The sequence below is a fragment of the Nipponia nippon genome, unplaced genomic scaffold (assembly GCF_047370975.1).
Source record: "Nipponia nippon isolate SJK-2023a ecotype South Korea unplaced genomic scaffold, ASM4737097v1 scaffold_3, whole genome shotgun sequence".
NCBI classification, from domain to species: domain Eukaryota; kingdom Metazoa; phylum Chordata; class Aves; order Pelecaniformes; family Threskiornithidae; genus Nipponia; species Nipponia nippon.
In genome coordinates, this window is record NW_028262347.1 from 105469928 (window position 1) to 105483782 (window position 13855).

Genomic DNA, 13855 nt, shown 5'->3' on the forward strand with positions numbered 1-13855 from the left:
ACCCTCATCAGTTCCCTGCCACATCCACTTTTAAACTGAGGTTTTCAGATAACTGCACCCCATTCAAAATTCAGTTGTACCACAAAATTACATGGTACAAATCTTGCGGCCAGGACCACTCTGTACATACTTTGTTTCTCTCATTCTCTCTCTCACTCCAGGTCAAGGACCTTGAGCTAGATGGACCTTTTGTCTCATCCACCACAGCTGGTCCCGTACCCTGAGCACTCTTCATAACTCGCTTTTTCTCTCTCCCCTAGACTGAACATTCCTTTTTAGGAAGGAGAAATCCAATACAAAAATCAAATCTACACAAATATTATCAGATCCATAACAAAGGCTATGAAAATACTTCACTTATCAATATTCTATGGATAAACCTCAAGGAGGAAAAGGCTCTTAACATTTAAAAAACCGGGCTTTAATGTCTTCCTCCATCTCCTCCATCATGATTGTAAAAATGGGAACCAAGAAGCTTTCAGAGAATTAGCAGGGCTGCCCAAAGTCAGAAGGCAGGGGCTCTGCATAAACTCGGCCTTGTACCCTATGAACTAGAAGATAAGGAATTGGGCTGAACATGACAGATGCAGGAGGACTACTTCATAGACAGATCTTTTGTTCCTGCAAAGGAAGCCAAAAGGACTACACCTTGTTAGAGGACACGATCATATGGCAGACTCCGATTCTACACCATAAACAAACAGTAGCAGATTAAACATCTGAAATGAATCATTTAGAGTGCAGCACAATAGCTTTGAAACATGGTATGTTCTGTTCATTTCTATACAACTGACTTAATTTCAGAAACATCAGCAAATAGCAAATAATAAACTGCCAGATTAGCTCTATCAATGGCAGGGTTCAAAACTCGCCTCTCCGTGTTTTCATACCAGATGAACTTTGGTTAAACAACAGAATACTCTTCACCCTCTGTGTCAGCCTTGCAGACTCTTGCACACCCCCAGGGCGGTGCCTGGTTTTGGTTCATATGGGACTAGTGTGAACTAGCACTTCGCAAACAAAATTTCTGCCTTAGCTCAACCTGGGCAACTGCACTGCCATGAACTCACTCTCCAAATGTTTTCTTTAATATCTGGAAGATAGCGTTGAATTCTGAGATTTTTTTTTTTCCAGAGGCTCTAACTCTGAGGCTAATGGAAATGAATTGCTGGAGGGAAGGGGGAAAATCTGCCATAAACACACATTTGTAAGGCTTTATATACAGGGAAGTACGTATCTAGGCTCAGTTAAGAATTTCACATAGCTGTTTGGATATTTACTCTCTCCCGTTAGCACTTCAGGAGGTTAGGTCAAAGGTTATGAAGGTTGGTTTCTAAATTCAATAGATGTATTACTGCCATTGCAAAGAATTATGCAAACACAGCAAGCTGGAAGAGAAATCCGGTTTAATTACATTCTGCACCAGCATTACGCCAATGGGCTCTCAGCAGAGGTATGTCTGCACGTGGTCCGCGGGACTACTCCCATGACACCAGGTGCTATGAGTAAGTTTCTGGGAGAAGCAAACCAGAACACAAACAAATGAGCATGAGAGTAATTAAACGCTTTTTATTATTTCAGACAGTTCGCTCCGCTGGGTATTCAATTTAAAACATAACATGACAGAATTAAAGCCTATCTGCCTTCTCCAAAGGGTCCTTCGTAGGGATTTAAATTAAAAAAAAAAAAAGGTGTTTTCTCAACTTTTTAAAGAATAATGAACTCAATTGGTTTCTGAATCCATCGTTCATTTAATGTGGCATACAAAGTTTGTGTTTCTTAAAACTTTAGCATCTGAAATGATGGGATTTGCACTAAAAATCTCATTGTCCATTTAAAAACACCCACCCATACACAAATCCCCCAATTTCTATGTATCACAGATTCAGAAGAAAAAACGTTGGAAACATGGATATTTAAAGTCTAAAGCCACGTGGAAAACAACTCCAAAGTGACATGAGTTCACGAATTTTTTAAAGTGGCATGATATTTGACTACTTACGGTTAACATACTCGAGTCTTGCATCCCCAAAATAAAGCAGTTTGGTTTTTGTTTCCTCAAATATTAAACATTTGATTATTTAATCAAATATTGGAATTTAATCAAGATGTTAACTCTTATGTTTATGAGGCTAAAAAGAGCAGTTTAAAAATTAAAGAAGTTCCACTGAACAGCTTTATATTTCATTTAAAATGAACAGCGTTTTGTAGCATTTTCCTGCATGCCCGAACAATCACGTTGCCACTGTGAGAGGAGAGGCCCCACCACAGCAAGAACCATGCAGAGCAAAATCATCTTTCATTCATGCGCACTTATTAGGTGAAACTCAAAATAATGTGCGTGGCGTCAGCTCACAGACACATCACTTCATTACATGCTTATGCTAGGGGCCAAGCTGAATCATTTTGGTTAAGTATTTAGCTGCTGGCTGGCCAGTTAATTTTACAGTCAAATTTTGTACAGTCTATTTCGTTTCTCCCATTTTTAAATAACTGCAGCCTCCTGGGGAAATTCTCTAGTAGACCATCTGCTCGTTTCCTATAAATCCTCCTTTCAGACCTTACGCAAATTTCCGAGCTGCCAATCAGAACTTCTTTGATGTCTGGGTGAAAAAAAACAAACCAAAACACAACTATTCTGAATTGAAACCTGCAGTACAAAAAGATTAGTTATCCCCTGATGAGTAAAATAACAATAGTAAAGCTGGGCATTTCTCTGCAGTGCATCTCCAGTAGCAGATACACCCTCAGTGGGATGAGTGTTTATGGTCCTCCCTGGCCACAGGTTAGGAAAGGACAGTCACGATCCAGGGACAATTTATCTCACATTTTTACCTCATTATATTCTTTCCCAAGTTTGTGTGTGCCCAAGCACCTCGTCTGCAACCACCTCAGTTGGTACTGCCTGGTAATAGCTGATGGACATTTCCCACGTCTAACCCCAAAGGAGGGTGGAGGGAAGGAAGATCCAGTTTGGATGGCACAAACGTAATGGGGGAAAGACGGGATAAGGAGATGTTAAATACTGAGCAGTGTTTCCTGTCTGTGAATTCGCATAATCGTGCTTGTGCAAGTGCTGCACTGCTCCTCTCTGGCTTGTGAAACGCTGCAGGCTGTGCAGATCCGATGTTACACCAGACTTTTTCCAAACAAACAAGGCTGGAAGGAGTTTCAGCAATGACGAACACACTGAAGGAGCTAACAAACTTTGATCCAGCAGATGGTTCTCTGAGCCTATGCGAATTCCACAGTGGAAAAAAGAAGTGAGGATTTTATATCTGTTTTTAATGAAATTAGCACCAGTATCCAAACTCTCTACCAAGCATTAACAAATACCACATAACGCCCCATGCTTCCATGGAATAGGCAGAAAGACAGCAGTACCTGCAGGTAGGAGCTGACTTTTGGCTGCTGCCTGTGCCTAATTCAAATAGTTGTCACTGCAGCAGTAAATTCACAATGCTGCAAAGCAGATGAGATCAACCCAAAAATGGTGCTTATCCAAGTACTGTGGGTGCCACTAATGCACCTGCAAAACAAGAGTGGAGTATACCAACAGGGCCTGAAGAATTTTTCAAAAAAAAAAAAAAAAAGCATTAAAAGATTGATTGCCAACCCCCCCCCCCCCAAAACCCAAACAAACAAACCAACCAACCCTAAACCAAATCCACAAAAAGCACTTCAGACTAGAGAAAACTGGGTGACTGAACATGAAATGAAAAGGCCAAGCAACTAAGGGGCATATTGAGCTTCCTAACTGGTTTTATTTCCCCTTACATCTACAGTTTTGGCTCTTTGTTCTGCTTTTTGGCCTCGGAAAACATAGCTGAGTTCAGAATAGTGGATTGCACACAAGTTCTCCCCAACAAAACTGCACATGTAGGAACTAGTTAAGACACTTTCACAAACATTTGAGAAATTTAAGAAAAAAAGTAAAAACCAGAACATTGTTATAAAGAGGAACTGTAAGAGCTTCCTCAGAAGTTCCTCAAAAAAAAAAAAAAAAAAATCAGATTCAAAACTCACAACAGCTAAACCCCACCTAAATATTGCACAAGAACTAACCAGAAAGGATGCAACAGACATGAGGGTCAGGGCTCTGCATTGAACACCCCTAAAAATTCTGGTTATAAACCAGAACTTCAGACTTTACAGTTATTTCTGTCTTAATGTCTGAACTGAAAAACAGCAGGGTCATAAAAATGGGTTGATCTCATCTGCCTTTCTTCACTCTACTCCACTGAGACTTGTGTGTGCCTTGGCTAGGTTTACTACAGGCAGCAAGACAGAAGTCAGTCTTAAAGAAGGACTTCAACGATCTATTTATTGTATTCCAGTTTGTTACCCCCACGTCATCCTTGGGGACAGACGGCACGGAGGCACCAGAGCCTGTGGCCGAATTGCTGGTGGTGGATGCGAGAGTGGAGAGACCACAGTGGACATTTGCTGGAAGAGGATAAATGGTGAGAGTGCGTTTCAGAGGGGGCTGGAGGAAACACATCTGGGTTTTGCTGGATGAGGTACTGGAGAATGACACTTTTAAAGTAGTTCCTTTAAATGAGTAGCTGTAGCACCAGAGGTAGGGAGAGGTCAAAGAGAAGTCTTTAAGGAACTGCAGGGCTCTCGTAATGGTTAGCTACCTGCTAGCTGCTTTACAGGTGGGCTTGTGTCACAAAGGTCAGACTGAAAACAAGTTGCTAAAACATTTAGACCCAGGTATCAGAACCCTTGAAAGCAAATACTTGGATCTGGAGGCGAGGTCTAGCACATTCAACACATATTACCGATCTCTCCTGGGGGCAGCAGGAGGATTCCTGGCAGGTCGGAGGTAAAGCAGCAGGGCCGGGCAGAGGCTAAAACTGGGAATGCTTTCAGGAGATAAGCAGCTGCCACCAGTCCTACTCGGCATGAGACTGGGTGGACTGGGGGAGTTCAAAATGCTCATAAATCTACAAGCAACAGCAGTGCTTTCTGCTCTCTGCTGTATCTACATTCAAACGGAAACAGAGGTTTATAGATGATAAGGGGAAAAAAATAGAAGAAAACAGCATGGCATGGACATGATACAGTGGGAACCGAAGCTCGGGGGGGTGGGGGTGGGGTGGGGTGGAACAACACAGCCCAGCCATGCAGGTTGTGTCTCTGAGCTCCTGGCTGCTTGCTCCCAGCCACATTAATGAGAAAAGCCCAGTTTCCCATGGAAACTGCAAGCTCCTATACTTCAGTCAGCTCATTCTAGTAACCATTAAAAAGCATCTTTCAAAACAGCATTACTTATTCAGGCTCCAAAACACACAGAACAAACAGTGTAAAAGAAGGCCCTAATACCTGGGTGTGTTACCCACTCCCTGCTAACTCTTGCAGAAGAAACATCCCTCAGACCAGCTGAGCTCAAGACGTGACTGGGAGAAAGTGCTACCTTGCTGTAGACATACTTGCCCCATCTGGGTTTGTTTGTTTGGGTTTGTTTTTTTGTGTTTTTTTTTTTTTTTTTTTTTTTTTTTCCCCCAGCCTATCGTCTCCTATTAACATCTCCCTAGTAGTCTGTTTTAGCTCACCAGAACTCCCATCTTTACTATGTCTGATATGGTGGAGCATTCCCTTTTATTTATTTTTCCACCTAAAAGTGGAAAAAGCAATACCAACAGAAAACATGTTAAATGGTGAAGACCTGACTCCTGACAGATCTGAAGTTGGCCTTGTCAACAGAGAATCAAATGAAGATGTTCCTGCTGGTTCCACAAGATCAGTGCTAAGCCAAGCATTAGTCAATATTTTCAATTATCATCTGGAAGCCTGTTATACATATTAGCTAATGTGAACAATCCTCATGATACAACTGTGTAGACAAAGGAACTGAAGCATGAAGTAGTTAAAACGGTGACTGCCAGCATGCGAGCTGGAAGATGTTGAGTGGCACACACATGGCTGGATGCTGGTGTCCGAGGAAGGGAGGGACTCCCAGGAGGGGCTGCCACTCAGTGTCAACATCAGGGTGCTGGGAAGTACTGCTTTACACAGTAATGGGATAATCCTGGCTCACAGGGAGGTATCACATGCCCCTTCACTCCAAATTTCTACTGGCGGTCTTAACCTCTAGGTTGGGAAAGAAAATTGGTACATCCTGGAGCAGTAGACAACTTCTTGGATAAATTAAGTGTGTATGTGTGGGTGATGATATTTAATTATGTGGTGATATACTGTTGCCTCACTTCCTAGGCATACTGAAGCTTGTCCAAGAAGGCTGGGACAAAGGGTAAACACAGCACTGTTACAAACAGCCCTACATAAATATAGTAACGAGGACTGAAATCAGCTGACAAGCCACATAAACCTGTTTCCTTTGTGAAAAGATCAAAATGTCTATTAAAGCTGTGGATATCTTGCACAGACAATCCTGTATGGAGACAGTTGCTAGTAGTGTAGAAACCTAGAATATGATCTCTGCAGTAAAAGTTAAACCTCCAATCAGAAGAATTAATGAATTGAAAGACTAGTAAGAAACACAGGGTTCTGATACTTTCCTCCCCATTGACAAGATTGCTGTGTTTGTTTGCAGTAAGAATGTGATACAGAGGGGTTGCAAAACCACAACAGAATTACAACCAAAAAACAACTCTCAGCTCTATGCTCTGTAGACTGAACGATAACTCTCTCCAGTGTTACAGCGTATTATCTAAAGGAAAAACATTTGGCACAATGTGCTGAAGAGCCATTAAATAAGGGACAGAACATATATGCTTTCTTTTCTTTCTTTTTTCCTTGAAGAATGGGCTTGAAGATGAAAGCAAAGGCAAAAGAAGTCTTTTTGCTTTTATATGAAAATATTGTAGATCTCTAAGGTTTCATCTCATATTGGAAGCGCCTGAGTCAAGAACGGGTAACAACTACCAATGACTGCTTATAAGCTAATTCAAGAACATCGAGCAACAAGTAATTTTTCACACCTAAAGCAATTTAGAGTGTACTTTAAAAATAAAAATGGAGCCAAAAAATCCTCCAAAAATCTCACAGGTTCATTGAGATACAAAGTACAATATACTTAACTAAATGAACACAACCACACATTAGTTCCAGTTAACACAGAGAGTGAATTTGACTTGAGAGTTAGAAAAAAAATGATTGATTTTCTTATAGATAAATAGCCATAAATACTTCTATGTCTGTGAGATCTAGAGTTGTGATTTTCCAAGATATAAGTATTTAAGAGCAGGAAATACAATCATCCTTCAAGGCAGTAAGGCACACTGGAAATCTGTGTCTCCAAATCCAGCTTTGTTATAGGCTCAAGTAGGTTACACAAAAAACTTAGATGTACATCCCATTTCTTTACTATAAGGTCCCTGAAAAACCTAAGCAGAAGATGCAAACTTATTACTGAAAATGTTCTAATGTTATAACTATACCAAAAACTGTACCCATACTACTCACAGAATCTGAGTATATGAATATCTGCGCTAAACATGCACACTTGCAGTTACACGGACAGATGCATAATGTGCATGCAAAGCATTTTGCGACATGGTCCCAGACTCTTGCCTCCAGGAACACTATAGATGCTGCACCCCTAAAGAACATGGTGGGAGCACACAGCATGCAGTTAGTGCAGGGGTGAAGCCAAATGCTGCAGATGTGAGGACAATCCTCTCCCTGATCCACACAGGCACCTGTTGTCAGGTCCACAAGGAATCAGATGCAGTCTACATTCAAGCATATGAAAAAATTATAATCAGCCACTTTTACTCATTTGCATCAACATCAAAGTAGTGCTTATTTACAAGAAGAGAGAATTGGGTTGTAAATAAACTTAAAGCTCCACAAATAGGTGATCCCATTCTTCTCTTTGTCTTTGAAGATGGCAAAATTCAGTTCTTGACTCCTAGAAAATTAAATTCTGAATTTCAGCCATTGACCTCACAGAATGCACAGTTGGGCTTGCTCAGTGATAAAAGCGTGCTTCGACTTGTGGCTGTCATGAAAAATCTCCATAAGCAACTTCCTAAAACAGAAGCAATGTCTGCTACCAAAAAGAAACACGTTTAGTAGCAGATGAGAGACCATCCCTTCTGGGACCAAGAGAAGCTGAATGGATCCCAAAGGTGGATTCTGTTGCTAGGTGTGAGGACTATTGACTCAGAAGGCTGTACTCCTAAGAGCTTAGCTTTCAGCAAAGCACAGAGGAGCAATTTCTAAAGAATAACTTCTCCCTGCCCCCATCAAGAATTCTTCATAAATGCCATAAAGGCCAAGCAGAATTACCTAAGTTCAGGGGTGCAAATCTAAGGCTATATAAAACTTCTCAGAAGTTACACCTTTAAACAGAATTGTTAGTCTTTATTCTTCTCTCAAAAAAAAACTAAACAAAACCCAAAAAAGCCCAAAACAACCCAAAACCCAACTTACTTTAAGTATTTCACCAGGTAAAGAAACACATCTGTCTGAAAGAGCAAACCAACAGAGTCATTCACTGTGCATCAATGCATGAGGCAAAACATCCTATAGGAGAAAAAACCCTGTACTTCTGATGTCTCTCATTTACAGAAATTACCTTTAATAAACAAAGAACTTTAAAAATCAGTTTGCAGGAACCTGACAGCATCACTTTAAAGAAACAGTATAGCCACAGGATGATGAAAATCACTGCAAAGTATGAGTAGGACCTTGACCCATGTTTTTGTGGAGTTGTGATGACTTCAGAGGCACTCTGTACCAACACAGACATTATTACACACATACAACTCACTGTGGGATCATGGCTGACACACACTTACCCTTAGAAAGCAAACAAGCAAGCATGCTTTTGCCAGGGAAGAAAAAATATAAACTCTAAGACCACGAGCTCAGATCCAGGGCTCCCTTTATGGAAAGCTGTTGCACATTAACATACACCAGAAACATCAACAGACCTGCAAAACACCACCACCAAAACATACTTGGCTATCACATAATTAACACCAGCACTTCTTTTATAAAATCATATTTTTCTAAGAATGACGCTCAACTTGTTCAAGTGAACTGATAGTGAAAGCTAGACAGAGATTGCATTAATATCAGAGAGGTGGTTTAAGGATTCAGGTTAATGTGATAGCTGCAGATCATAATAATTAACTAAGTTTCTGGTCTTGAGACACCAAAGCAAGAAGTTCACATGCAATAAGCAGACAAGATCAAAACAGAGATCGTATATAAATGAGTCTGATTACAAGCAAACAGCAAAACCTGAAACTTTCAAAGTTTCTTCTCTGAAGCATCACTACATAGAACAAACTCTGCTGCTGTATCAACTGCTGTTAGTTTTTGTAATGTTTACTGAATTTTTAAAATAAAGGGTTTTCTCCTCCTTCATATCCCTTTCAGGAACGACTTCCTGCAGTTTGCCTTTCGTAATTCATCTCCACTCAGAAGCCATCTGCTCCTTTCCTCACATACACATGCTGTACACACTCAAGACAAACACAGTGCAGAATCAAATGGCGTGATGTGACTTTTTTTTTTGTTAGAACTGCTCCAGCGGGAGCAGCTCCCTCCCTCCCACCCTGTCCCGTCCCCTCCCTCCTGCTTCCTGCCTCCTTTCTTTCCCCTTCACCAGGGGTTTGCTGGGAAGCAGCATGCTTTAGCTTCCAAGAGCAGGGCTTGAAAGGATCAGCTTCCCTTCCTGCACACAAACACAAAAAGAGCAGAATTTGGGAAAGTCACAGCATTTTGCACATTCACCATGACCGAGATCAAGCAATGCCTACCTGTAGGAGGAAGACCCCTCTGCTCTCCACACGCCCCGTGCCCACCACATTCTGCAGCTGAGCCTTGGTCCAGCTCAGCAGAAGGGGCTGCAGAGCAGGACTCTGGCAAAGCAGTCATCTCAAAGGATCTAGTGACAAATGCTTCCAGCTGCCCAGCTTTTATCTGTAGACCTGAAGCCCTTTACAAGGCTAGTCAGCAGTGCTAGCCCTTTTTGACAGACGGGAGGCAGGATGGCCCAGGGACCCAAGGGACTTGCCCAACACCATCTAGCAGGTCAGTAAGAGACAAACAAATTAAATTCCAAATTCCACTAGTTTCATCCAGGCCTGGCTGCACTCTGTGTGGTTCCTGCCAGCTCTCCAGGTACCACACAGAAGGGGAGGTTAGTGGTGCTCGTGCCAGGAACACATGGGAGAGAACAAGCAAGCCCTAAAGCTGGCAAGGGATGGGAATGGTGGCAACTGCCCATGGGGAGAAGGCAGGCAGGCAAGGGCAGAAGGAGTACCTCAGGCATTCACACTACTGCCAGATGCCAAGATACTTACAGGAGTAAAGAAATAGGCAATGCCCCGTGAGAGTGTGTTTGCAGGGGCACCTGACAGCAACTGCAAAGTGCTATGCCCAGAAAGGGTTTGATACAAGTAACAGTTAAGTTGCCTTGACAAGCACAAGAACAACTCTCCTAATAACCAAAAGGAGCGATCACAGGCAGGGTGGTGTTCAAGCGTGTTCAAATGCACCCATGGAGAAGAGAGGCATTTGGTGTGCAGCAGTTTCTCAAGCTATTTTCCTATTTACTTACTGCTCCCCACTAGACGGTTTACCTGCTGAAGGTAATCAGAGTGAGAGTACATTCAGGCACCTGCTCCTACACAGACATGTAATAAAATGTCTGTTTTAGCACAGAAATCAGCCATGGAAATATCACACGCTCAGCACGACAGCATCGCTGCAGGGATACAGTTCAGAAGGATGTTAAAACCGCCTCAGTCATCTGGTGTATTCTCAAACGACGAGGTCTGGGAAGTATTCCTACCTGCTCCCAGACTGCAGAAATGAAAGCATTTTCACTGCAGCTCTTCAGGGGTGCTTCTGTCACAGGTTGTTTGTTCTGTCAAAAAAATTGTCTAATTGCTACTTTTTAAAAAGTGGGAAGTGTGACATCAACTTTTTCTGAGAAATGCTTTATGATCCATTGAAAAACATGCTAAGTAAAAGCCAAGGTTTGAATTGTCAGGAAAGGACTTTGCAATTCCCACTTCGAGGCTAAGCCTATAAGCAGCATAGCAAGAGACATACTCTGCTTCCCATAGAAGAGTTAAAGGATACTCAGACAAAAATTCTTCGATAGTTAACCATTTTCTGTACAAAGCCAATTTAATAAAGGAAGAATGCCAGGCACAGTGTTAAAATACTACGTAGCTACACAAACACACAAATCTCAGTATAAAAATAATAAGGGGTGAAATTCTCAAAGGATTTGCAGCCTGGCTGCTTAATGAATGATTTGGTTCAATGGGCAAGCAAAACCAAAACACACACAGCCTTACAAATGCATGAGTATTTGGATCAAGTTCAGCCAGTCAGAGCCCACATTCACAGCTCAAAGTTCAAAAAGTGAATGAAAAAGGTCACAGAGTGCTTCTGTACCTTAAAAAACAATACAATAGCCCTCGAAGTGTCACACTGGATTCAACAATGTAAAGCATGCACCTTTATATTGCACTACCGATCTATGACTAAAAATTCTTGCAAATGCATCTGTTGCTTTTTTTTCTTCTTCAAGTAAGTCCTGCTTTTCCAGTAAGACATGGCTTATTTGAATCAATAGGCCACAGTGCTTTTTCTGTTATAGGAGGCAAGAGATCATTAAGAAAGCAGAAGAAATTTAGCAAGACGCAGCATAGTGTACTTCTCTCACCGTAATTTCATCCAGACAAATTAGGTAGTCATTGTATCTCGAAGATGACAGCTTTGAGAAGCACCTGGAGATGTCTGAGATGATCATAGCATCTCTGCTGAGCACATAGCAGCCAGTAATACTACACAGCACTTGGAAGACAAGATAGTTCCTCTAGAGCAGAGGACAGACGGGAGTTTCGGTTGATCAAGTGGAACTAGCAAGTTTAAATTTGACTTGAACATTCATCTGTATCTGTGATACATGCTATGTGACCTTTGATGACAACTCAAAGTATTGCTTCCCAGGTCCAGGCCACTGAGAAGAAAGAGTACTGCACACCCAGAATGACTTGCACCAACATCTCATGATCTCTCATTCAAACAGTGATCCTGGGCATCCCTGATCCGTTTAGGAGATCTGCAGAGATTATAGCACAAGAGACCACGGTTGTGAAGTTGCTCACACATTTTTAGAAGAGCAGTGTAAAAGCTATCGCTCGGGGAGCTTCACTCACTGCAGTAACGTTTACTAAGAACTTGTGGTACACATCAGTGTGCTTCAGCAAGCAAGGCACAAAGCCCTCAAATAGGCAATGCTGTAACAAAACAAAACCAGAGCAACACCTCAACCACATGCCAGCGTCAGTTCCCTCATTTCCAGTCCAAATCCTGAGAGCTGTTAGCTTTTGGATATGTTCGGAAACATCACTGCCAGTGTGTTTCCCACCAAACGGGTGGGGGGGTTGCAGCATCTCACAAACAACAGAGTGACTCTCCCTTAAATCAGGTAAGTATGAAGCTATTCCTAGTAAAGGATAAGAAAGAAGCTAATGATGGTTATTAATAGCCCTTAAAGCTAACAGTTCACCTGAGTTAAATGCAAGAGTAATAATCCCTTTATGACCTTCTCCATTTTTAATGGGGAAATGGACGAAGTTTCATGAAAGATTCCTGTTAGCCACATTTTTCAACTATTTCAAATCTTGAAAATTACACTAACCTGAATCAGAACCTACCACGCTCTGCTATTTATACACATCACTGAGGACTTAAAACAGAAATGGTAGGCAGGAGCTTTGCCTTTTATCACCTCTTCAAATTCAGCAGGATTTTTGGCCCAGACTTCCACAGGTATTGAATCTACATATTAATCTGCCATGAGGCACACCTCAGGACTACAGATCACCCAATTTGAGAAACTGGATTGCAGTGATAAAGATGGTAAGGATTTCTTTCTATTCTTGACTGTTAGTCACAAATCATTAGCCCAGAAAACTTGCTCTTGTAGCAAGAAAAACCATTACTAAAACCAGTCAAGCCTTAACCTGAAATACAAGAGCTACATCTTGACCAGAAGCATGAAAGAGAACAAATAGTAAGAGATCCAAACTGTTCAGCTTGAGAATTTTTCTTCTGCACCTCTACTACAAATGTAGATAATTAAACGCATCCATAATCGCAAAAGATAAGAGAACAGGATATAAAGCATCTTCCTTCTGGGGAATAGGACAAACACTGATTTTTCACAGACTGGCAAAGTTCCCTCTCCAGACACACTGGTACTTCATTTTCCGCTGCTGTGCTTCTTGAGCCTTTCCTCTGAAAGACTTCTTATGATGCAGGATGCAGGTACGGACAAGCCAAAGGTCTAGTTTGCAATAGCAACAACAAAAGCAAGCTGAAATTTCATCTGCTAGCTGACACTCTACCTTTATTCACCTTTGCTTTTGCCAGAACTTGGTAATAAACAGGGGAGACAGACACGTAAGTCTGCTCAATCTACAAAGCACACACCTGGCAATGGACTTGGTCTAAGAATGCAGCTTGGTATTACAAAGCAAACCTACATATTTATCTTTGAAGTAGTAATATTGGTCTTGATTGTGGTTTGGGGTTTGTTTGATTTTGTTCAGATTGGCAAATGGCTTTGTACAACTCAAAACATTTTAAGACCACAGTGTACACATTTGTTTGAGGTGCTTACTGTTGTTCCTACACAGAAAAGGTAAGGAATGTTTCTATTACATAGTAAAGGTAAGGTAAGAAAATCATGGCACTTGAATCAAACTGTGAAATATTGCATTTGCTTCAGAAAAACTGTTTTATGTGTTTGCAGAAATCCACGAGAACTGTGCCTAGGCTATCCACAACACGTAGAAATAACTGCGAGCTGTGTTGTGTAATGAAAAGTTACGCAACTGAAATATGAAAG

At 41.5% G+C, this 13855-nt stretch overlaps 1 protein-coding gene across 6 annotated transcripts in view; it reads right to left on the reverse strand.

The window, feature by feature from the left end:
* The window catches only part of MARCHF8 (membrane associated ring-CH-type finger 8), a 112559-nt gene that overhangs the window by 55588 nt on the left and 43116 nt on the right, over positions 1-13855 (reverse strand). The gene's annotated exons all lie outside the window — the stretch shown is intronic.